The sequence below is a fragment of the Tiliqua scincoides genome, chromosome 5 (genome assembly GCF_035046505.1).
Source record: "Tiliqua scincoides isolate rTilSci1 chromosome 5, rTilSci1.hap2, whole genome shotgun sequence".
NCBI classification, from domain to species: domain Eukaryota; kingdom Metazoa; phylum Chordata; class Lepidosauria; order Squamata; family Scincidae; genus Tiliqua; species Tiliqua scincoides.
Genome location: NC_089825.1, coordinates 25698311 through 25722100, shown reverse-complemented (window position 1 = coordinate 25722100; position 23790 = coordinate 25698311). Strand labels below are relative to the sequence as shown.

The 23790-nt window shown below is 38.8% G+C and overlaps 1 protein-coding gene across 3 annotated transcripts in view; it reads right to left on the bottom strand.

Annotated features, from left to right (window-relative positions):
- Window positions 1-703: 703 nt before the first annotated feature.
- Window positions 704-23790, bottom strand: part of CDK14 (cyclin dependent kinase 14) — a 348112-nt gene continuing 325025 nt past the window's right edge. For all 3 annotated transcript variants that reach the window (XM_066628515.1, XM_066628517.1, XM_066628516.1), the window contains one exon: window positions 704-5705. The gene's annotated coding sequence lies outside the window, so the exon portion shown is untranslated. The remainder of the gene's footprint in view (window positions 5706-23790) is intronic.

The window sequence follows — 23790 nt, the reverse complement described above, 5'->3', positions numbered from 1 at the left end:
CGCTGTAGGGTTTTCACTGCTAAGATTTACAATGATGGCCATTATTCTGAAAAGCCATGTATTAACCTAGTGGCACAAGGTTGCTCAAACACCTTCCCTCTGATTTTACTTTTCCCTGCGGAGCAACAGCTATTATAGCAGAAGCTTCTACCTTGGTGGTGGCAGCAGCAGCAGGCAGGCTGACTGTGTGTATGTGTGTGTGTGTGTGTGTGTGTGTGTGTGAGAGAGAGAGAGAGAGAGAGAGAGAGAGAGAGAAAGAGAGAGATCTGTTTTCCAAATCAGGGACATCCTCTTGTCAAATGGTCCTGTTTTGATGTACGTGATTGTTCTCTTGCAGTCAATGGTTCAATGTGGATTCCAGCCACCCGAACTATAACCATAAGTTCATCTCAAGCAGTGCCTGTGAACTGGGTATTTTGGACTGCAGTAAAGTCTCAGAGGCATGAACAAAACAGATCATTTCCTATATTCATGCCCTTTCTGTCCAAAATGTCATTGCTTCTACAAATTCAAATCAAGAGGGAATGAATGAATGACGTTATGCTGGTATGTATAATTTAAACTTGATTTCTTCATGAAGCCAATGGGAATAATTCAAATCCCTTAAGCATAGTGCTTCCGCCTGCCATCTCTCATTAAATGTTCTTCAGGCATTTTAAACTCTGTACTGCTAATTGAACAGAAAAACCACCAAAGAGAATAGTAATCCTGTTATACTTTATTCAATATCATATTACATGAAAACAGTTACACCTGACAAACCATTACAGCTTCCATAATACAGACAAATTACAAGTTGAAACAAACAATGCAACATTTAGTTAACTATACTGTTTACTAAGCTGTCATTCTAACGGGAGTGAATATATATATATATATATATATATATATATATATATAGACACACACACTTATGTAAACATATTTAATTAACATTGTTTTTGAGTACCAAACCCCTGTTGAAAAGAGCACCTTGTTGTGCTTCAAATGAAGAGCCCTAGGAAGGGAAGATTTTGTGTGTGGCACTGCAGAAGTGCAGTTTTTTGGGGGAGGAGAGGATGGGAACAGGATTTAGGAATTTCTTAGTGCATCCTTTCAATTTTTGCTTTCAAGAATATTTCAAGGCAACAACATATAATTACCTCCACACCTTTCCATAAAAGAGAGAAGGCTGTGGTTACTGGTAAATAATGGAACATAATTTTATTTATATGAAGTGTCTCTATTCAGTGCTGATCTGTAGTCTAAATGCCATTTATTATATTAGGCACAAAACCAGTATTATTGTTTTTTCTTGAGCATATGCTGCATTTTCACCACATGTCCAACTGTGTGTGAGTATAAAAAGATGATATTCAAGACTGAGTGCCCTCACTGCTGAGAGGGGTGAGATTTATGCTAAGTTAAAGCAGCACGAATAGGAGATGTCTATATAAAGCTCCTACAGACTGAAACGAAGACTGGATCCAACTCTTCATATCCCTCCAGCCATTGTATATTAGCATTTCCTATGATGCTTAGCCTTATTTTGTAAAATAATCCCAAGGACATTATCCAGTCATGAAATGTCAATACTAGTACAACACATAGATGTTCTGCATGTTTCATAGCATTTTAATGTTTACCCTATCATATGGTGAGCTTGCACATCTATTTTATGGAAACCATCTAGCCTTCTCCTACTTTTTCTGATATGCCCAGAGTCATCTCATGTTTCAGTGGAAGATGACAGTTTTCTCACTTTCATTACAACTTTAGGACAGTTCCCCTTCCTTCTCAGCTGAGCCCATGAAAGGACATCTGTAAGAGTACTGTAAGGAAGAGGAAAGCTGTCTTGCCTCACACAGGTCCAATCTATTTATTATTAGAGTAGGATGGTTGCTACTTGCATGGCTGGCTCTCTAGTAACACAGAGAGAGAATTGCATGGAATCATACATAGGAAAGCATTCATCTTTCAAATGCTGGAAAGATATGAAAACCAATATCCACATTACTGTAGTTAAAGTATGATCAGTGTATAGTTATGGATATACATGGAAAACTACAAATGCAAATTGTCCCTTTTCAAGAACCTTGATTAATTTGGCTCTGGTTTTAATCCTGAAAGACTCTGAATAGCCTTGGACATTACATAAAATGGGAGACAGAGTATGTGACAGTTACTTCTTCTTTAGGTCACTGTAGTATCACAAGTGCATCATTCCTGTCTCTTGCTACAGTTAGGTGTGCAAATTTCCAAAACAGAGAAAAACTTGCACATCTGATAGTAGCGGTAGTCCCAAAATTTAAATCCTCTATGTTATGTAATGTTCAAAGTCCTCCTGAACTGCCTTCACATCTAGATCAGAATTATGGAAATGAGCGGTTTTGCCTAAGTGACCCTTAAAAAGTCATTAGAAGAAAGAAATGGCCATGCAGGAAGCTATGAAAAAGAAATCACTCAGCCCTGCAATCTGACAGGCATTCAGATACAAATATCCAATATGTTGGAAGATATTTCAGGGCAAAGCCTGTAGGTATGAAATAAGCTCTGGCAATGCCAGCATTACTCACACAGTTGTGGACTTAGATGGGTAGATACAGTGCCATGAATTTTTTTCCAGTCAAGTTTATGTTGTGGGTCCAAAATATTATATTGCACAAAATCTGACCATGTTTTGTTAATCTCATGTTGTTGAACTTGCACCGTTAATAAAACAAAAAGTAACTTATTAAATACAGAGTATTTCTCAACATTTTCTTCTTCATACATACTTTTGGAATGATATTTGTGAAGAGATACAAGTGAAACATTATCAAAATTGACAATCCACATGGATTCTACAGAAAAAATCCAGAAATAGGCATTGACAGCAATTCTTCTAGACAAAGTAGTGTATGTTTTAAATCTTCACACAATGTTTTCTGCATGTAACTCTACAGGAAATCATTCCAAAAGTACTTGTTTGGACTGAAAATATCTGAGTGGAAACTAGCCCAAAGAGTTCTCGATAACTAAAATACTATGCTATCATAGCCAGTATGTTGAATAATATCAGTGTCTTTTTTTCTTTTTTTTAAAGTGGAAGCATATATAATGTGCACACACAGAAAACCCAAGTAGAAGCTCTTAACTTTTTATTTATTGTGGATAGTAAGGTGCTAGCATTTAGCTCACAGGAAAGAGCACTTTAGTGGAATTGCTGTGTAATTCAGATGATTCAACAAGGAGTGTAATTGTATGCTTCCCCTTCATATGCTGCAAAACTAAAAGATTTACATCTAGGGATCTACCCTCATTTTCCTAATTGAAACCTTTGTTACATGCTCAAAGATTCTTCACATTTTTGTAAGCATTGAAATGTTTTTAAAAGATTCTCATTTTGAACTATCCACTATATTTGATATATGACCTAACCTGGCAAAAAAAGATCATATACAAAAGGTTGAATATGAAATTCAAAGCAAATTATAGTTAAGGCTTTTGGGTAATGTTCAAAATGGTCAGTTGGATGTAGTGATCATTTGTTCCTACAGATACAGAATTTGTACAAAGGAGTAAGTAACTTTGATAGTCTTATGAAAAGTTCTTGACAACATTTAGATAGTAAAATTCCCCCAGGGCAATTTAAACATGTTTTAAATTTCTGTACAACTACTAGGAACAATTTCACAGCTTATAACTTTGTATGAACATAAAGAATATCTACCATCGTTTCCTGAAATGAAAAATAATCCTTCTGTAAAATCAATTATCTGCAAAGTCCTAGCAAAACGATGCCATCAGTTTAAGAAATTATAAAGTGGGTTCTATATCCCTGTTTTACTCCTATTCCTCCCTCACAAAGCATTAGATGCTATAATCAATGTGTTACAAAAATAAATGTGTTTTCAGGCAGTGGATATATTAGGGAGGGAAAGAAGCTTTCTGTATTGAGTGAAGTGGCTGAGAAATCCCCACTGTAAGCATATCTAATTTATTTCTTGGATTTTTTCCATTCCCTATCTCCTAGAATTCAAGTTTTATTAATCATATTAGGGATGGTTTGTGGCAGGCAAAAACAGCCATAGTCTGTCAGACTCCCAAAGGCTCTATCATCCCCCTTTCCCTCAAGACAAAGAAAGTAACAGTCCCTTCTTCTTAACTCACAATTCTATTTATCTGTAAATTTCTGAATCATTAGGTAAAGGTCTATTTGAATATGCAGTAGCTAGAGGCATTTTCCAATCACATCCGAACCTTACAAAAATAACTGGAAAGATGCTTTGGTTTGGAAGAGCAAATATTTGGAATTTGGATGATTACTCAAAACTAGGAGTCTTTTTTTTAATGGCTCATTCAGCAACTAGAGTTTCTACACCATAGTGCTTATCCTAATGTAAACACAATTCTCCATCTTTTCTATTTTCTTTCTTAGAAAATATTTTTGATCTAAGCTACAAGGAAAAAGTAAAAATGGAACCAAGAACCACAAAAAACTGCAAAAGCTCCTTATTCTAAAAAGGGCCTAGATCAGTGGTACCCAAACTGGTAGGTTGTGATCCACCAGCTCATGTAATGATGCCCTGTTCCCTTTAAGGGGTGGGGGCAAGAGGAAAGCTATGAAGCAATCCCCAGTATTGCGCCTCTGCAGGGGAAGGGGGGCTATTTTTAAATTAAATATATGTGCTCTCAGGGTCAGGAGGGTGTAGGGAACCCCACGGAGTGCTTGCAGGGCTCCCTGCAGTTCCTAAATGGCGAAAGTTGCAAGCACGATTAATCCAGAAGTGGAATTTCTGGTTTAATCGTGCTTATAACTTTCATTATTTAGAAGCCTCGGGAAGCCCTGCAAACACTCCACAGGGCTCCCCACACCCTCCGGACCCTGAGAACACGTATATTTAGTTTAAAAATAGCCCCCCCTTCCCCTGCAGGGGCTTGATCCTGGGGATTGCTTTGCTGCCCCTGCAAAGACTTGCCCCAGGAGTAAATCTCTTAGGAAGTTTGAGAACCACTGACCTAGATTATTCAAAGTATTCATTAGTATTATATATATTCTCCCCTTGTCATCCCCCCCACTGGACATCTCTTGAAATGTGCTATATTATGTCACATAAGCCGAGTACCCAAATTCAGAGTTTCTAACTTATTGCCATATTTAAAGAAAGGAGCATACAGATTTCCAAGTGGAAATGATGGGCATAGTTGCAAGATACTGACTATGTTCCAACCACTGGCTTGCAAACTTTACTGTAATTTAAAAACATCCTTTTGACAAATTGCAAAATATATGGAATCTCTCAAAGAACACACAAATTGTTTTATGCCACGACTGGCTTTTATGTACAGACATTGCTGAGGAAGTGTGAACCAAATATATTGTCTTAATATATATAAGACATTGCTGGTGAAAGGCAGAAAACTTTACAAGGATGCCATTCATTTTGCAATGGCAAAACTAAGTAAAATCAAGTCACAAAAGGATGAAGTAAAAGAACATGCCATATACCAGAAAGCAAAAAGCTTATCTTTATGGAAGTCTCTGAATTAACAAGGAATCTAAATGCGTGCAAGGTTTTAAATAAATGGGGGCGGGGGGGAGGAAGAGGGTCTTGCCAGCATCATTTTTCTTCTGACTGAAAATCCACCATCAGGAGAGAAAAGGAATAGGGCCATGATGTCTTCTTTGTTTTGGCTCTCTCATTAGGATTTGTTTCTCTCCTCCAGTGTGGTGATTTTAGTTCCTATGAGGAAAACAATAAGGATTAAGAGCGGAAATACTTCAAAATGTGGGTCCCAATAGCGACAGAACAATGCAATTCTTATTCTCTATTCATTTATTTCTAACTTAAATAAACACACCAAAGCATACCCTAGCCTGTTCAGATCCAGAGAAACCAATCTCTCCCACCTGAGATATCTGACCAGCACTCTGAAATAGTTTCTCAAACTGAGAGTCAGATTCCAAACTTTAAAATCAATCCCATGTGTTTATTACCCAGATAGAAAATTTTTTTAATTTGATGCAAGATCAGTCATCTTTCATATTCTTTAAAAATTATGTGTTAAATACCTATAGTGCTCAGTAAAATGCACAGATGCTTATATAAATCATATAAAGACTCAACCTTCTCTAGTTTAATGGGGTTCTTATTTCACGGGTATGCACTCTTCCTAATCCTTCCAGTTTGGCTCCTTACCAGTAACTACCAATTTCCATCATAACCACTCCTTCTAGACTAGATGGAGATGCCTTATGTTTAATGGTTCAGGAAAGGGGTGTGTGATCTCATCATGGTAATATGAGCAAAATTGTACATTTTTATTATGCAGTTTCCACTACCTATTTAAAAGCTATGAAAATAAATATCAGACCTGAGAAAATAAATCTCAGACCTGGTCACAGTGACCCATGCCCTAGTGACATCCAGATCAGATTACTGCAACACGCTCTACGTGGGGCTGCCTCTCCGGAAACTGCAACTAGTGCAGAACACAGTGGCCTGTGTGGTTGCTGGGCTCGTCGGTTCTACTCAGTCGGGCCACTGCTTCGGCGGCTACACTGGTTGCCAGTTCATTTCTGGGCTGAATTCAAAGTGCTGGTTTTGACTTTTAAGGCCCTATATGGCTTGGATCTAGGGTATTTGAGGGATCGCCTCCTTCCATACAATCCAACCCATCCTCTCAGGTCATGAGAGGGGGTCTTTCTAAGTGTGCTGCCACTAGCAGAGGTGAGGGGATGGCGGCAAGAAAGAGGGCCTTCTCGGTGGTGGCTCCCCATCTGTGGAACTCTCTCCCCCTGGAATTGAGAACAGCTCACTCTTTAGAGTCCTTGCAGTGGGGGCTTAAGACCTTTTTATTTAGGGAGACCTTTTTATGCTGACACCAGGAGGCATGGCGCTTTTTGAATGTGCTTTAATTTTACTACTGATGCATATTTGATTGACTGCTAAGGGACAAATATCTTTGAATAGGTGGTCTGTATTAACATGGAAGCAACCATAGAAGACTCCAAAATAAACTCAGGTCAACTTCTGATAAATCATTTTGCTAAGTGGAAAGTGGAATTATAAACAGCACCAGTACCACATAGGAAACATCAAAGTTCACATGCCACTTGTATAACATATCAATTTGGATTTAAATTAATAAGGTGCACTGCTCATTTGAAACACTAGAGGCCTATTCATAGCAGAGAGTTCCTTTTTTCCAAAAATCAAGTTCCTCCAGGAGGAAAAGCTTGGGTTGTAGGCACTTTCACATGTTTAACTCTAAGAATGCATACTCATGAACATAGTTTGAGTGGTGAGCGCACTGTGGATCTAAAGTCACCTTTTCTGTTCTGATGTACAACATTCTCAGACTATTGCACTCAGGAAAAACTGGTGCCATTTCTCTTTCCAGCCTACAATGAGTGAGTAAGTTTGATTGGCTGCCCCTTTTGACAACCATGAACCTCCTTCTCTTGTGCCCAAAATGAAGCTTGTCTGGATCAGTGCTGAATGATACACAGAGGTGTGTGTATCATATGATAGTGAATACAGGGTACAACAGAAATTTAAAAAAAAAACCCAGCTCCTGTTGGTAGGTATGCTCCATGTATCCTAACTGGAAGAGAAAATTAAATGTGGATATGCTTTTAAGGGACACACACTTAAAGAGTTCATACCTGAAACTCTCTTGTTACTACTAAGAATGCACACACAACATGAAACTCTCTTGTTACTACTAAGAATGCACACACAAATCAAATTTAGTACAGACATCTCTGAACCTAGTCTTAGTGGAACAGCGGGAGAGAAACACAATGTCATTTAGATATCTTCCTCAAATCACAAAATTGTTAACTGCAATTTCAAACCACCTTAGACAAAGCAGCTGCTTTTTTCCATGGCTTTTCTATCACCTGCTGTGATTCTCCAAATAGCCCCCTACCTCTTAATTCTGGTAATGCCCCACTTGAAGCAGGTGAAAAAGAAAGCATGATGGGAAGCTAGAAAGAAGAGAAGTGAGCGCCTGCTACCATGAATCCTATATAGGGTATGGTCCAAAAGAAGAGGTCACTGATAAATTTTTCCTACTTTTCCAACTTGGCAGAACTATTTGGAATGTGGACAATATTTGTAAATAAACAATGAAGCCGTATCCGCCTAAAAATTCAGCTAACTATATTAATACTTAGTTATATATTAACTTTGGGAAGAAAGGCAGAATAAAAATACTGTAAGTAAGTTCTCTTCAACAAAAATGTACAAAAACAGTCTATATAGCAAGTTTGCAGACGACACCAAACTTTTCCGAGTGGTGAAGACCAGACGTGATTGTGAGGAGCTCCAGAAGGATCTCTCCAAACTGGCCTTGCTGAGGGACTTGCTGACAGGCCTTGCTGAGGGAGAGTCAGCATGGCTTCTGTAAAGGTAAGTCTTGCCTCACGAACCTTATAGAATTCTTTGAAAAGGTCAACAGGCATGTGGATGCGGGAGAACCCGTGGACATTATATATCTGGACTTTCAGAAGGCGTTTGACACGGTCCCTCACCAAAGACTACTGAAAAAACTCCACAGTCAGGGAATTAGAGGACAGGTCCTCTCGTGGATTGAGAACTGGTTGGAGGCCAGGAAGCAGAGAGTGTGTGTCAATGGGCAATTTTCACAATGGAGAGAGGTGAAAAGCGGTGTGCCCCAAGGATCTGTCCTGGGACCGGTGCTTTTCAACCTCTTCATAAATGACCTGGAGACAGGGTTGAGCAGTGAAGTGGCTAAGTTTGCAGACGACACCAAACTTTTCCGAGTGGTGAAGACCAGAAGTGATTGTGAGGAGCTCCAGAAGGATCTCTCCAGACTGGCAGAATGGGCAGCAAAATGGCAGATGCGCTTCAATGTCAGTAAGTGTAAAGTCATGCACATTGGGGCAAAAAATCAAAACTTTAGATATAGGCTGATGGGTTCTGAGCTGTCTGTGACAGATCAGGAGAGAGATCTTGGGGTGGTGGTGGACAGGTCGATGAAAGTGTCGACCCAATGTGCGGCGGCAGTGAAGAAGGCCAATTCTATGCTTGGGATCATTAGGAAGGGTATTGAGAACAAAACGGCTAGTATTATAATGCCGTTGTACAAATCTATGGTAAGGCCACACCTGGAGTATTGTGTCCAGTTCTGGTAGCCTCATCTCAAAAAAGACATAGTGGAAATGGAAAAGGTGCAAAAGAGAGCGACTAAGATGATTGCTGGGCTGGGGCACCTTACTTATGAGGAAAGGCTACAGCGTTTGGGCCTCTTCAGCCTAGAAAAGAGACGCCTGAGGGGGGACATGATTGAGACATACAAAATTATGCAGGGGATGGACAGAGTGGATAGGGAGATGCTCTTTACACTCTCACATAACACCAGAACCAGGGGACATCCACTAAAATTGAGTGTTGGGCGGGTTAGGACAGACAAAAGAAAATATTTCTTTACTCAGCGTGTGGTCGGTCTGTGGAACTCCTTGCCACAGGATGTGGTGATGGCGTCTAGCCTGGACGCCTTTAAAAGGGGATTGGACAAGTTTCTGGAGGAAAAATCCATTATGGGGTACAAGCCATGATGTGTATGCGCAACCTCCTGATTTTAGAAATGGGCTATGTCAGAATGCCAGATGCAAGGGAGGGCACCAGGATAAGGTCTCTTGTTATCTGGTGTGCTCCCTGGGGCATTTGGTGGGCCGCTGTGAGATACAGGAAGCTGGACTAGATGGGCCTATGGCCTGATCCAGTGGGGCTGTTCTTATGTTCTTATGGCAGAATGGGCAGCAAAATGGCAGATGCGTTTCAATGTAAGTAAGTGTAAAGTCATGCGCATTGAGGCAAAAAATCAAAACTTCACATATAGGCTAATGGGTTCTGAGCTGTCTGTGACAGATCAGGAGAGAGATCTTGGGGTGGTGGTGGACAGGTCGATGAAAGTGTTGACCCAATGTGCGGCGACAGTAAAGAAGGCCAATTCTATGCTTGGGATCATTAGAAAAGGTATTGAGAACAAAACGGCTAATACTATAATGCCGTTGTACAAATCAATGGTAAGGCCACACCTGGAGTATTGTGTCCAGTTCTGGTCTCCACATCTCAAAAAGGACATAGTGGAAATGGAAAAGGTGCAAAAGAGAGCGACTAAGATGATTGCTGGGCTGGGGCACCTTCCTTATGAGGAAAGGCTACAGCGTTTGGGCCTCTTCAGCCTAGAAAAGAGACGCCTGAGGGGGGACATGATTGGGACATACAAAATTATGCATGGGAAGGATAAAGTGGATAGAGAGATGATCTTTACACTCTGACATAATACCAGAACCAGGGGACATTCACTAAAATTGAGTGTTGGGAGGGTTAGGACAGACAAAAGAAAATATTTCTTTACTCAGCGTGTGGTCAGTCTGTGGAACTCCTTGCCACAGGATGTGGTGACGGCATCTGGCCTGGATGCCTTTAAAAGGGGATTGGACAAGTTTCTGGAGGAAAAATCCATTATGGGTTACAAGCCATGATGTATATGTGCAACCTCCTGATTTTAGAAATGGGCTATGTCAGAATGCCAATGCAAGGGAGGGCATCAGGATGCAGGTCTATTGTTATCTGGTGTGCTCCCTGGGGCATTTGGTGGGCCGCTGTGAGATACAGGAAGCTGGACTAGATGGGCCTATGGCCTGATCCAGTGGGGCTGTTCTTATGTTCCCTTTCCCACAGCCACTGGAAAAAGACACTATGCTGGACGAATAGGGACAGTTATTCCTTGTTAAATATAAGAGACCACCACTTAAAAGTTGCTTTAGTGCTCTATTAGCAGGGGATATTGAACTATGCTTTAGCTGTTTAATATCCAATTACAACTTTCTGCATGTGAGGACAAACAAGACAAAATTAGCCCACTCAGCCTCATTGGAATGAAAGTTCATTTGCTGACATTGATCAAACAACAAACAGCAAGCATATTTCCTAGAGTTCTGTGGTTTGGTGGAATAAGCATACAAGGTTAATGGTGGAAAAATGCGGCCATATGAGAATTACCCTTTTCTACAATAAAAAAGAGCTCTGCTGGCACTGCCCTCTCTTCCTGAAGTAAAGACAGTCAGCTGTATTGCTGGTGACATGCAACTGGTTTTACATCTGTGTACACAAGTGATCATTTAAATATTTACATAGAACAAATCAATAAGAAGACAAGACATGATTTAGTACACATTTTCAGATGTCCAGGATGAAAGCCAGGTGGGATATGAGAAACCCTGGTTCAAACCTTGGGTAATCCTCTTACTACTCGTATTTAGCCTAATTTACTTTAGGACTAATATGAAGATAAAACAAAATAGCCTCATGTATGCCATCTTTAATATTTTGGAAGAAGGATGGAATACAAATACAATAAATAAGATAATAGCAGATGATGTGTACAGATGAACATAGCAGAGGAAAACCAGTTTAAATGGAAGACTGGGGAGAGGATAAGTAGTCATGAGTTCAAACTACAGCTTTGATTACCTTGTTGAGTTTCAGGGTTTTGTTTTTTTTTAATTTTAGGAATGGCTAGCTAAAGGAACAAACTGTAGAATTGCTACTTGTAGTGGACAAGGACCTTCAGTCCAGATCCACAGCCATGAAGCTCACTGTACAGCGTTGCAGGAATCTATATTTCAGTCTAATTACCTCAACAGGTTTTATCTTTGTTATGAGGATAAAAGTTGAGGGAGGAAGGGAACCATGTATGCTTCATAAACTTCAAAGGGAGTTAAAATGTTGTTGTTAACCACCATCACACCACACCACATTTCAAGAGAGCATCTATTGGGAATACAGGCTGAACCCAGGAGTTGGGGGGGGGGGGAGGGAGGGAAATACCTAAAATGCTCCAGTAAGCTGCACATGGTTTAGGGCTCTCACTTTCAGGCACAGAAAGAACAATGGCAGCTTATTAATGAATACAGAGACTAAAAACAATTTCTTAGAAAGATTCTGGAGCATGTCAAGAAGATTTATTTTTAATTTAGGTGATCCTTAGAACTATGAGTGCTAGGGTAGTGATCGGGTGGCACACATTTTAGAGCATATGCAACACAGTTTAAGTTTTCCAGAACAAGGAGCAACAGAATGCATTACCAGAAATGACAGGTACCTGGGGGAAAGGAAATGGACCAAACTAGAGCCCAATACTGTCCAATTTTCCAGTGCTGATGTAACAGTGCCAGCTTGTGCTGCATCCTGCTCCGTGGGGCAGTCACGGAGCCTCCTCAAGGTAAGGGAATGTTTGTTCCCTTATCTCAGGGCTGCACTGTGGCTGCATTGTCACTGGAAAGTTGAATAGGATTGGGACCCTAGATGCCAAGACAGGATCCAAGATTTTATCCATCACACAGGTCTCAAGAGACCAACATCTGATTTCAGCATTCCTAAACACTACTGTACAGTCCTCCACTTGTTTGCAATCTTGCTTCTTTATTAAAAAAAAAAAAATCCATTTTAGAAAAAAAACATCAAGTCAATTTATTTTCCTGATCAGGCAAAATCAGTTTCTCTTGGAATCTTTGCAGATGGTGTTTATGGCCTCCAGTTACATCTTTGCTTATAAAAGCAACTGCGGCAAAATAAAGTATTTACTACTTCTGATTTCCCAAGAGCACATGAAGGCTCTTTTCCAGAGTTCCTCAAAGTCCTTCTGACAAATAACAGACTCCCTTAAAAATGGATTTTCATGTTGAAATTCGAGTGGGGAGGGGCAAGGTTTGATTTTCTTCAACATCAGGAAAAAAAGGCATGTTCAGAATGAATTTGAAAAACTGAAGAACCAAAATAATTGTGTTTCCATCTTGGGTAGAAACCCTATGCCATACAAAGCTCCTTTTCTCACAAATTAAAGGCAGCTGTATTTGACTTCACCTTAAATAATCAGCCAAACAATAACTTTAAAATATGGTTGCTGCTACTCTAAGGGGAACAGAAAAGAGACAAAAGTTTTTGATTTGAAATATTAATTCAAATGCAAAGTATGGGGGAAGAATATAGGGTCACTATTTTCTAAAGGTCTGTTCCTCTTTTTCTTTTAAAAATGAAATTAATGCAGGGAACACAAGCTTCTTTTTGCACATGCCTTAACTCTCCTAAGCACAGTTAATTTGGATATATATTCTAAGAAATGGGGTAGGACAGGTCTCACACAATGTCTTAGCATACTGAACACACTCAGGGCTCAATGTTATTAACAATACAGCTGGCGTAGAATCACTTTGGCTGCTGGTTCCCCAATCACAATTTAATTTTTTTTTTTAGAAAGGAAAGAGATAACAAAGGGGGATGCCATGCTTCCCCTGCATGCGACACAGACTTTCTAATTAAATTCTATGAATAATATTAAGCACAAATGCCACTCCCTCTAACGTGCTGGGCAATCATTCTTTTATTGCTTACATTTTAATGAAGTCACCTTTTGGGAAACTATGAAAAACTGTTCTATTATTGACAAAAACAGGTCTTTTGGAAAGAACTTCTCGCAGGTCTTTTGACACACATGTTAACGAATTGGATCACCAATACCCATAATGCAATTTCGTTCTGACCCACATGCCCTATGAACCGTATTTCTTTTCTTTTTTTTTAATTCAATTTTCTTAAAACCAACTGTCAGCATCATGTGATGGAAGAGATGAAAAATGAAAATGAGCAATCCTGCTGTTCAGGTGAGTGACCTGTGGGAGACAGCTCTGCCTGGTAGGATTTTACACGTACCATCAGACACAGACCAATTGATTAGATCATCTTATTCTCGCCACCAACCAGGCTCAAGAGACTAATTAGAGAGAGTACTGCCTGCGCAGGCACCCCATTGACACCTAATTTGCTCAGCCAAAGCCTTTGGGGAGAATGTATTATCTCTGTAGCTACACTTCATGCATTTCTGATTTGAGGCAGAAGCAAGGAGCACTTCATCACGCTTCTGAGCAAACTGAATGTAGGAAACCTTAAGTGCTAAATACAAGCAGACACAAATTAAACCTGGCCAGCCTCTCAGAAATTCTGCTTCCACTCTTTCTCCCACAAAGATGTATGGTACAGACTCATAAATTATACTGATACCTATATTCTTCTATTAGCACACTGTCATACTTCTACGTCTATATAAAAAGCAGGTTTCAAAACAAGTGCACCATATATATAAATATTTCTGTTTCACAAATACACAGGCTACACACATTTCCATGTTTCTAACTCTACAAGCAAATGCCACTGTGCTTATTAAGACATGGAGTGGTGGTAGCTCGACTGTGCCATTTTTCCTCAGGCCAGGATCATGGCAGGCAGCTGCCTACTAGCTAAGTATCTGTTCACAGCCATAGGAACATTTGCAGAGAGGCAGAGTTAATGGATAGTGATTATAGTGTAGCTGTGGCTAAGGATTCCAGTCCAATGCGAAATCGTGCATTTTATTCAGTACCATTGTTTACCAGGGATTAACATGCAGCTATTACAGGCACAGTTTGACTTGGGTTTAATTTTATGCAGACATAGGTTTTGTTTTAATTTTCTACAATTATCCCTATTTTGAAAATAAGCTAGACACAATTTGTAAGGCTCAGTTAAAGAAAAAGAAAAAAAGCATAAGCTAACAGGAATAATTATTACTGAATTTCAAATGGTAGTAACTGAAGCAAATGTTCTACTCAGCATTGTTAAATGTGACAATCTTGTTTTGTAGGAGGAAAAACCAGTTATTCCCTGATTTCTCAGCTAACAGAGGAAATACACTGTTGTGAGATAATTTTCAAAGGGGTTGATGAGAGGTGGGACGTAGCAAACATTATTCTCCCAGCAGTGTAGGTAGAAAGGAGAAGGGTCAACTATGTTGTCTACTCAACTGCTGTGGTTGTCTTAACAGTTTACATACAGCTGTACAACTGAATACTTTAAGCTCTTCAAATGAACACTCATGAAAGCCTAGGCAACCTATTATCCCTCAGGGAGCAGCAGAAGCTGGCTGGGTGGTGTAATCCCTTCAGGTTTTCTTTCGGTGCCCACTTGCAGAAAAACTCCTTGACATTCAAATGAGTGATCCCTGAGGATGGAAGTATTCAACCTTTTCAGACACAGTACCCACTTTTAGCTTTTTTGTTCTTGTATGACCATTGTTCTCCACTTTAGGGTAACCAGATGCATAGGAGATCAGGGATCCTGTACCTTTTGACAGAAAAGGTGATTTTGGCAGGTGCAGCTTTTCTCATCTCTGTGTAACGTGCTGTGGCTGCCATAAGAACCCTCCCCCCCCACACACACACAGACCCAGCTTAGCATGAAGCCTACTTGTAGGGTCCAACCTATCAACTGAATGCCAATATCAGTTTATACTTAAATGCATTGGGTTGGACGAATTGATTTACACCAGCAGTTCCCAAACACTCCGGGAGTTTGGGAGTAGCAGTAAGTCTTTGTCGGGAAGGCGGACTGCAGCAATGTGATCATGCTGCAGCCAGGGACGAAAGGGGCTTTGTTTTATTCTCCAGCAGCAGCAGTCTCCCAGGGGTGCGGGGAACCCCACAGAAGCCTCTGCAGGGCTTCCCAAGCCTCAGAAAACTTTATTTTTTTCACAACCTACTTCCAGTTTTCAATCGCAAAATTTTGAAAAATCATAACCTTAAAGAATTTACATTTAGAGTAATATTGTTTAGTTGATACAACATAGAATTTCTGTTTTCTGAATTTCTGTTTTCCTGGATTCACATCTCAATTCAGACAAGGACTTGGGGATAATCTTCATGATCAATTATTTTTTAACCTTACTGTTGAATGCAATGCATCTTCAAAAGCTCCCTGTTTAACTGTTGCAGTTCTACTTTTGTAATTGTCCTACTAATTACATTTGTGGCAACTTACAAAAATATAATTTTTTGTATAAGTTTACAAAAATACAATCTGTTACGCTAAAATAGGTGCAATACATTCAGTTAGGAAAAAGTGTAGGTACTCATATCTCAATATTGTGATTTTGACTCGTATCTCAATAGTATGATATTTTCAGTTGTTTGGTCATGCCTACTTTTTTAAAAATCAAACCTCCATAATTAGCATCTACATTTCTCATAGCACTGGATGTTAATGGGGCGGGGCACTTTGGTTGCTTGGTTCAGGGAGGTGGGCACAAACAACTTAAGCCCCCGCCTTTGCAAGAGAGCCCCCTCTATGCAGTCTGCCATCATCATGCCACTCATCTGGACTCTGAGACAGTCGAATAGCTAGTATTGAGGTAGCGCTACAAGGTTGTTTTGAAAATCTAATTTATTCTCAATGTTCTGTTTCACAAACAGTAGATGTCTAGCTTTGGAAAGTGTTTGGGTCAGAGGCAAAAGTTTCACAGAGTGGTTCTTGAGAAAGTATTCCAATGCTTAAAATATTTGAAGATATAAATATAGGAAGCTGCCTTCTACCAATCAGACCATTGTCCATCTAAGTCAGTACTGCACACAGACTGGCAGCAGCTCTCCACACTTTCAGACAGGGATCTTTCCCCGCCATTCCAGAATATTCCAGGAACTGAAATTGGGATCTTCCACATGAAAAAACACCTGCTCTAGTAAGTACATAGCAGCTTTTGGGGGTAATTTTCAGTGGAAAACTATAAAAGTGTTAAACACCCATTACCTCCTGAATTCTGTGACATCCCCCTATTTGAATTATGAAACTGCTGTGCAATCCTAGGATAACTATGACATACTTTTTCCAAACTTGTAGATCTGCTCTTACTTTGGGGCTTAAATATGTGATGTGCCATTGAATTACCCCATGCAACTATGCTTCTGCTGCAAAAATGATCAAGAGAAGCTAGTACTGTATGTAAATCCTGATATCATCAGGAAAGGAATTGTAGGCTTCATGCAATTGTTTGAACAAGTTTTTCAACTTCTGTAACAAATGAACTCAGTCTAAGACTTAAGGGCAAGCTGAAGGAAGAATCAAAGAGAATTTCAGCAAGTCATGGAATGTCTTAATCATAAGTTATTATTTTCAGACAAACATTATAATAGTTATGATTGCTTTAAAAAGCATTCAAGATTATCCACAACAAGATTTTGGGTTTTTTTTGAGGGGGGGGGCACTTCATGGAAAAATATTTGGCATGAAAATGGAAATCAAACAGGAACAGAAATAAAATATATTTCTCTAAAATCTAGAAGATTTTGGCAATCCTCTGTCCACAGAGAGATACTTTAAAAGAAAGAAATTATCAAGCTAAGTGAAATGCTGAATTAAGAGAAAGCTTTGTTTTAAGCATCAATAGAAAGGACAATATTATATTAGCATCCTGGATCACATACTTCTTGTACATGAAAAGGATTATTCTTATGAGCTACTTGCTATTGTGGTCTTTCAGAAACAATCACACTGCAGTAAAATAAATTAAGACAACGCACTGGAATCACCAAGTATATATAATATTAAATGGAATGAAAACTCCTCAACTGATGTTTAGGAATCTAATCCACAGCCAATGGATACAAAACTAGTATAAGCTTATGCAAATAAGTATATAATACACTTTGGGACAGACATTGCAATTATCCACCTACCACATGGGGCCAGACAACCTTCCCCTTCATGCAAACACACAGGAGAAAGACAAAGAGACTAAGAAGCTCTGGCTGATAAGCTTCTGAAGTGGCTTCCCACTGCTGTGGCTTCCCAACCTCCGTTTCAGAGATGTGTAGATGCTTGCATGGCTCTTTGCATCCAGACTGAGAGTTTCTCCTTCTGGCACTGCTGCCACTGGTAGTTACCAGTAATGGATAATAAAACACAATTATTAGTGCAGTTACCACATTGTAACTGCTTCATTGTAAAGCCTTTTGCTATGCTCCTACTGGACAATTTAAAGACAGCTACTGTTTCCTTAGTTTTATCAAATCTGGATTCTCTTTTTCAAGGAGCAGCCATATTAAAGACAGAATTGCAAGTTCTGATCAAAAATGAAAAAGAAAAGCAATAATTTGAGAGTTTTTATGTGTCAAAATATATTGCTATTCTAACCAAAACATTTCACAAATTTCAATGTTTATGTCTTAAGTTTATGTGCTATGGGGAAGTGCTTTTGAAATATTTTGAACACCAGTTCTTAGGTGAAAATATTTCAATTGCCTGTTTTCTACATTCACAAAAATTCACCCTCAGTGTACATACCAAAGTCTATTTTCTGCCCACGAATACTAGGTACAATGGAAGACTTGGATGGTGGCTAGTCTTGCTCAAAAATGTTAACTGGTTTAAATACCACCAAAAATAGCCTAGACTTGTTCATATATAATACCAAACAGGATCTTTATAGTTAAAAAGGAATGTTATGGCCATTGCATAGACTGACCACTGTGCCTATCAAATGGCACCCCACATGAAATTGTAATATAAAAATTTACCTTGACAGCATTGCCGCTGACTAACAAATGTCTCAGCAAAACAGAGCATGCGAAAACTTACTAAAGGTGTGAACTATACAGTATTTTCACGTACTGGACAAGAGTAGAAAAATACATTCCTCTGTGCTGAAAGCAACGGATTGCCACAGTTCAGTAGCTATTACTACTTTTCAGAGATGGCAGACATATCAGCTTGGCAAGCAATGATAAAGGGGTTTCCTTAGGAATGGTTTGTTCAAATTCCACCTCCTAATAACTTATTAAGTATAAGGGAGGTTGGGAACGTTGACACTTCAAAAGGACATGTGAAGATGTATGATTTATTGCACACATTTCGGTTACTACACTGCCAACAATAAATTACGCTTATGAGTAATGACATTTTTATTCTGACTCCTCCTTTTGGCACTAGGAAGGGTGCTTTCCTAGACAAGAGACTTTTACCACTTGGTTGCAACATGCCAAGACCTGAAACCACCTTATTTATTATGACTTAATCCAGACTGTATGTCATTTAAAGCAGAAAAATGATATTGAGTTTGCTTTGCTACATTACTTAGACTTCAGTCACAGGACACTTTCCTGTCCACTGAAGACAGATGGAACGTAGGAGTGTGCTGTTAATTCATTAATACCAGATATATAAACTAAATATAATTTTGTATTTTAAAATGGATCCAATTATTTTACAATTATAAGGTATCTTTTTGTGAATTAATAACAGTACATACAAAAAAAAAATCAAAGATTCCAGTACAAGTATTCCAACTCCATTAAACTGAAATAGCAGAGCAGATATATCACATTAAAACCAATCAATGAAAGCCTTGTACAATAAAAACATTTTTACAGTCCATTTAAAAGCAGGAAGAAAAAAGGGCCTGGTAAATCTCCCCAGGAACGGCAGGAGAGGTGTTCCAAAGCACAAAGCGGCCCTATCCTTGGTACCTGTCAACCAAATACATTACAGTGGCAGGCTGCAGAGTTGGGCCTGAGAAGCTGATCTCAAAGCCCAGGTAGGTTCAGATGGGTGGAGGTAAACTGGATCCAAACAATGTAGGGCTTTAAAAGGTTAAAACCAGCATTAACCTAACCTCTCCAAGATAATGTATTTATCCCAGAATGAATGATTGAAAAATTCACTTGATACAGAAAAGATTACCAAAAGGTAACTGTGAACAATTTTTAAGTGATACACTACTATGATAACTTTTGGATACAGAAATTTATATTTTCTGTAAATCCTTAATGGCTTTAAGGTTTCTAGCAACCTCGCAACACCCCAAACCCACATTCTCCATAAATTAATGAAAAGAAGCTGCTCTTTGCCTACTGCAAAGTAATATTCCATTTTTGTTTTGAGACCCGTGTCTTAAATTTTGTTAAAATTCTTTTAAACATCAGCTACTGGGATGTTAGTTAATCCCTTGAGTCAGATCTAAATGCCTATATGCAAAATTCTACAATAATGGGTTAAATACATCAAGTGCGAACATTCAATGACAAGACCTAGATTAAAAGGCTACATGAAAAGTGTGCTGGGAAAAAACTGGAACCATGCTGGTAGAATGGCATCCAGCAGTTATTTCTCAAGAATGTGACAGGCAAGGGCAATCTAGTTCAGTCTGATATAAAATAAACGACTTATCCACAGTGCCCATGAGGCTCTCCCCCATCCGCCAAACCACTCTGTATGAAAATTATATAGTGCTTTATGGACCAAAGGGCCTATTACAGTGCTCAAGAAATTATCAGTTCTGGAAAGTTTTACAGATGTGTATGGCTGTTATCTAAACAATGCTAGCAGTGGTTCAAGGCGCTGAAAAGTGGGGGTGTGTACATTTGTGGCAAGAGATTTAACCCCATGAGTCTGACAATAAGCCCTCAGTATCAGCTATCTAATTTGCTAAAATAATTTTTCCAGGTATTATGAAAAGTGCCCAAAGGACACAGACAGAAAATGACATTGTACTTGAAAGGGGCCACTGAGTCATGCTTCCCAATGATATTATCTTAAAGGTATTGCTTGTTTAAATGGGTATTATACAAATATTAAATGTTATTACTTTGTGCAATAAGTAGCACATTTAGTTTTGTCTTAGTTTTTGAAACGTGCAACTCCTCTCCATAGATTTTAACATGACTTCACATGGATTGTGTTTTAAATAGCCAGTGATGAAAACAGAATGTCCACTTAGACAGGGGTGGAGCACATGTAACTGTTTGGTCATTTTCCATTTCTCTGTTTCATTTCAAAGGCATAAACAATTTTTGTTCAAGAAATATAAACAAATTTAAAATATTTTAAGACTTGCTCAATGAAATGAAGTTTATAAAAAAAGCAATAATCCACACATTAATGCGTCTAAATAATAAGCCATCTATAAAATTTTGTGAATAAAAGTTGAAGGAAATTTGCAATACAAGTGAACAGTTTAAATAATTTATTCAAATTTGCAATAATGAATTTCCTCATAAGAAATATTTAATTATTTTATTTATTTATTTTCAAATTTATATCCCGCTTTATCTCTAAAGTGGGCATTCAAAGTGGCAAAGAGAAAACAATGACTGGAAAAAGTACTCTTCTATCATCCTCCTCCTCATCATATTGATGATGATGTTTTTATTAAGTACTTTAAAAACATTCTTCATTTGGAAGATCTCCATCTATGAACAGGAAGACAATTTGTAATCAATCATAGCACTACTAATTCGACTGTATTTGACCTATGGATAATAATAAAAAGCCAATGTCACTGAGCTGCAAAAGTGTTGGCGAACATTCATCCAGATAAGAGATCTCAAGCAGTTAACCTGCCCAGCAGAGGTAATACAAGCAGGCCATCGGATAATGACCTCGACCCAAATGTGAAAGGTATAGCAAATTAATATTATGACAGCTACACAAAACGATTGGTTGCCCAGCAGGAAAACATTAGCTATGATGTAACTCTGGGATCTCCACAAGAGGAAGATGAACCAGACAGGTATACAAATCATCTTATTTTAACCCATAGGACAGGTTGTTACAGCAAATTTTGAAGATAGGGTTACATTTAAAAAAACTTCTCCCAGATGAACATAGAACAGAAATACAGAAATTCTACTATATGAATTAAAATTAAAACAAAGTCAAAAAGAGGTATACAAGGAGCTATTTCTTGTCTAAAAACTGCCAATAATGACGCAAGCCATTTTGAACAAAATCTATGATTTTAATTTAATTACATGTCAAATTGGTACAGGGTGCACATTTAGGTTCATGACCACTTTCATTGTTTAAAGGTCTTTTAAACACATAGACAAAAGGCTAGCTCGATTATGCACATTTTAAAACAGTCTACAGTTTATCCTGAATACCTATTTGTTATGTCTTCAGTAGCATACATACAGAGTTCTGCTTCTCAAGTATTTATTTTTAAAGTAGCACCCGTGGTAGGGCTTGTGTGTTTATCTAAAGATCTTTAGTTCAGGACAGAAATGTTAGTCTGTGAGGTTTCCTCTACACATGGCAGGCAGCTGTCAGAACCAGTGTGAAGGGTTAAAGGTCAGTGCAGCTGCTCTGTTAAATCAGAGGGTTCCATCAACATCTCAGAATTCCTGCCGAGTGGGAGCTGGGAAACCACAGATTAGAGTACATTGGAGTGTGTATATAAGGTCACTTTGTGTCTATCAAAGTGATATCAAACTGCCAAGCTGTACAATACATTTAACTGTGCTCAATGTTCAAAGAAAGTAAAAGAAAATGGACATGTGGGTAGCAGACCACATTAACATAAAATTTCATACTCCCTTCAAATTGAAGGATTTATTAGTTATGAAGATATGTTGACTGTGGATACTTGCTATAGACATGCTGACTGAGAAATAGGTTTCATTAAATCTGAAGCTCAATTACTGATGACACCAAATAATTCTTGTCAATTAGATTACAGGAGAAATATAGAAATTACACATAGAAGCCAGATGTTTGCATGTAACAAACGTGTGTAATGAAAACATATTATTTATGTCCTGCTTCGGAGTGTGTTTCAATGTGCTGTTAAGTGCCTTTTGGAAAAGACACATTTTACCAAATGTAGACATGTGTTTGGAACCCACTGAAAGGGGGGAAGCAATTTGGAACAAAAAAGGAGGGGTAAGTAAAAGGTTAAGAATTCCCTCTCTCCTCTGCTCCAAATTGCCCTCCTCAAAATGACTTTTCCTGAAGACAACAAAAGGTTCAATGACTTCACTGATATTTTCTATGCAACATTCAGTTATGTCCCTAGCCGACGCATACGTTAAATCATACATGTCCACACATTTGGGAAATAAGAACTCAATCTCTGAACAGAGCACAGGTAATCTCACAGGCTCATGGGATGCATCCAGTCCACGACGCTTTCTTTCCCCAATCTCAAGTTCAGACAGCCCCTGTAGTGACTTTCCAGCAGGAACCATTGTTCAAGGATAGGGGGAAGAAAGGGACAGGAGGCTTTCTGAAGGGGGGAAAACCCTCGGCAGCCTGTTTGTGGTCTAAACGCCATACACTGCCTGCTCCTTGGTTTGTACAGGTCTCTCATAATACCTACACTTTTTATAAAGATTAATTTTGATAATGATAGCAATAAACGATACTTGCAAATTATGGTATTACATAAGAGAAATGGAATGATAGCCATTTATAAATGCATACCATTTGTTTTGCAGGTTCTGACAGAATAGCTGGAACATGCTGGAGCAAACTGAAGACCATAACTTTGAAGCAAGAGAATATATAACTCTCTTTGATATAATCATGCATAACATTTGCAACACAATACCATCCTGCTGCAATGTTGTTATAACAATCTGCGGTTTTGCTGCAGCTGTTGGAATTAAGCTGCACAGATATCACTGATAAACGATCACAAAAATACTGTTCTTTCTCTACTGTCCCTCAAGCAGCAGGGATCAAAACAAGTATTTCTCAGCTGCCATTCTTTTAAACTAAAACATCTTCACTCTACAAGTATCTGTGGCAGGTTGGTATCTGTTTCCTCACTACCATTTTGTTTTTGAGACCCCCAACACTGGATCACTAGGAGGTTCTGAGACTAGAAACTGTCTGACATGATGTTTTACATACTCAGCTCAGATCATTAAGGTATGTGATCATTAAGGTAATCATACCTGATTAAGGTATCAGATCATTAAGGTATTTGACCCATTCAGTTTGCCTTCAATAACTATGTTCCAAGAATACATAATTCCGGTGATATTTCAAAGCAAGAATGAGTAGGAATTGCACCATCATCTGGCTTTATGTAAATAAGGGTGCAATTCAAACCCCTTATGTCAGTGCTTTCCAGCACTGGCATAGCAGTGCCAATGGGACATGTGCTGCATCCTGCAGTTGGGTGTCATTCACAGAGGCCTCCTCAAAG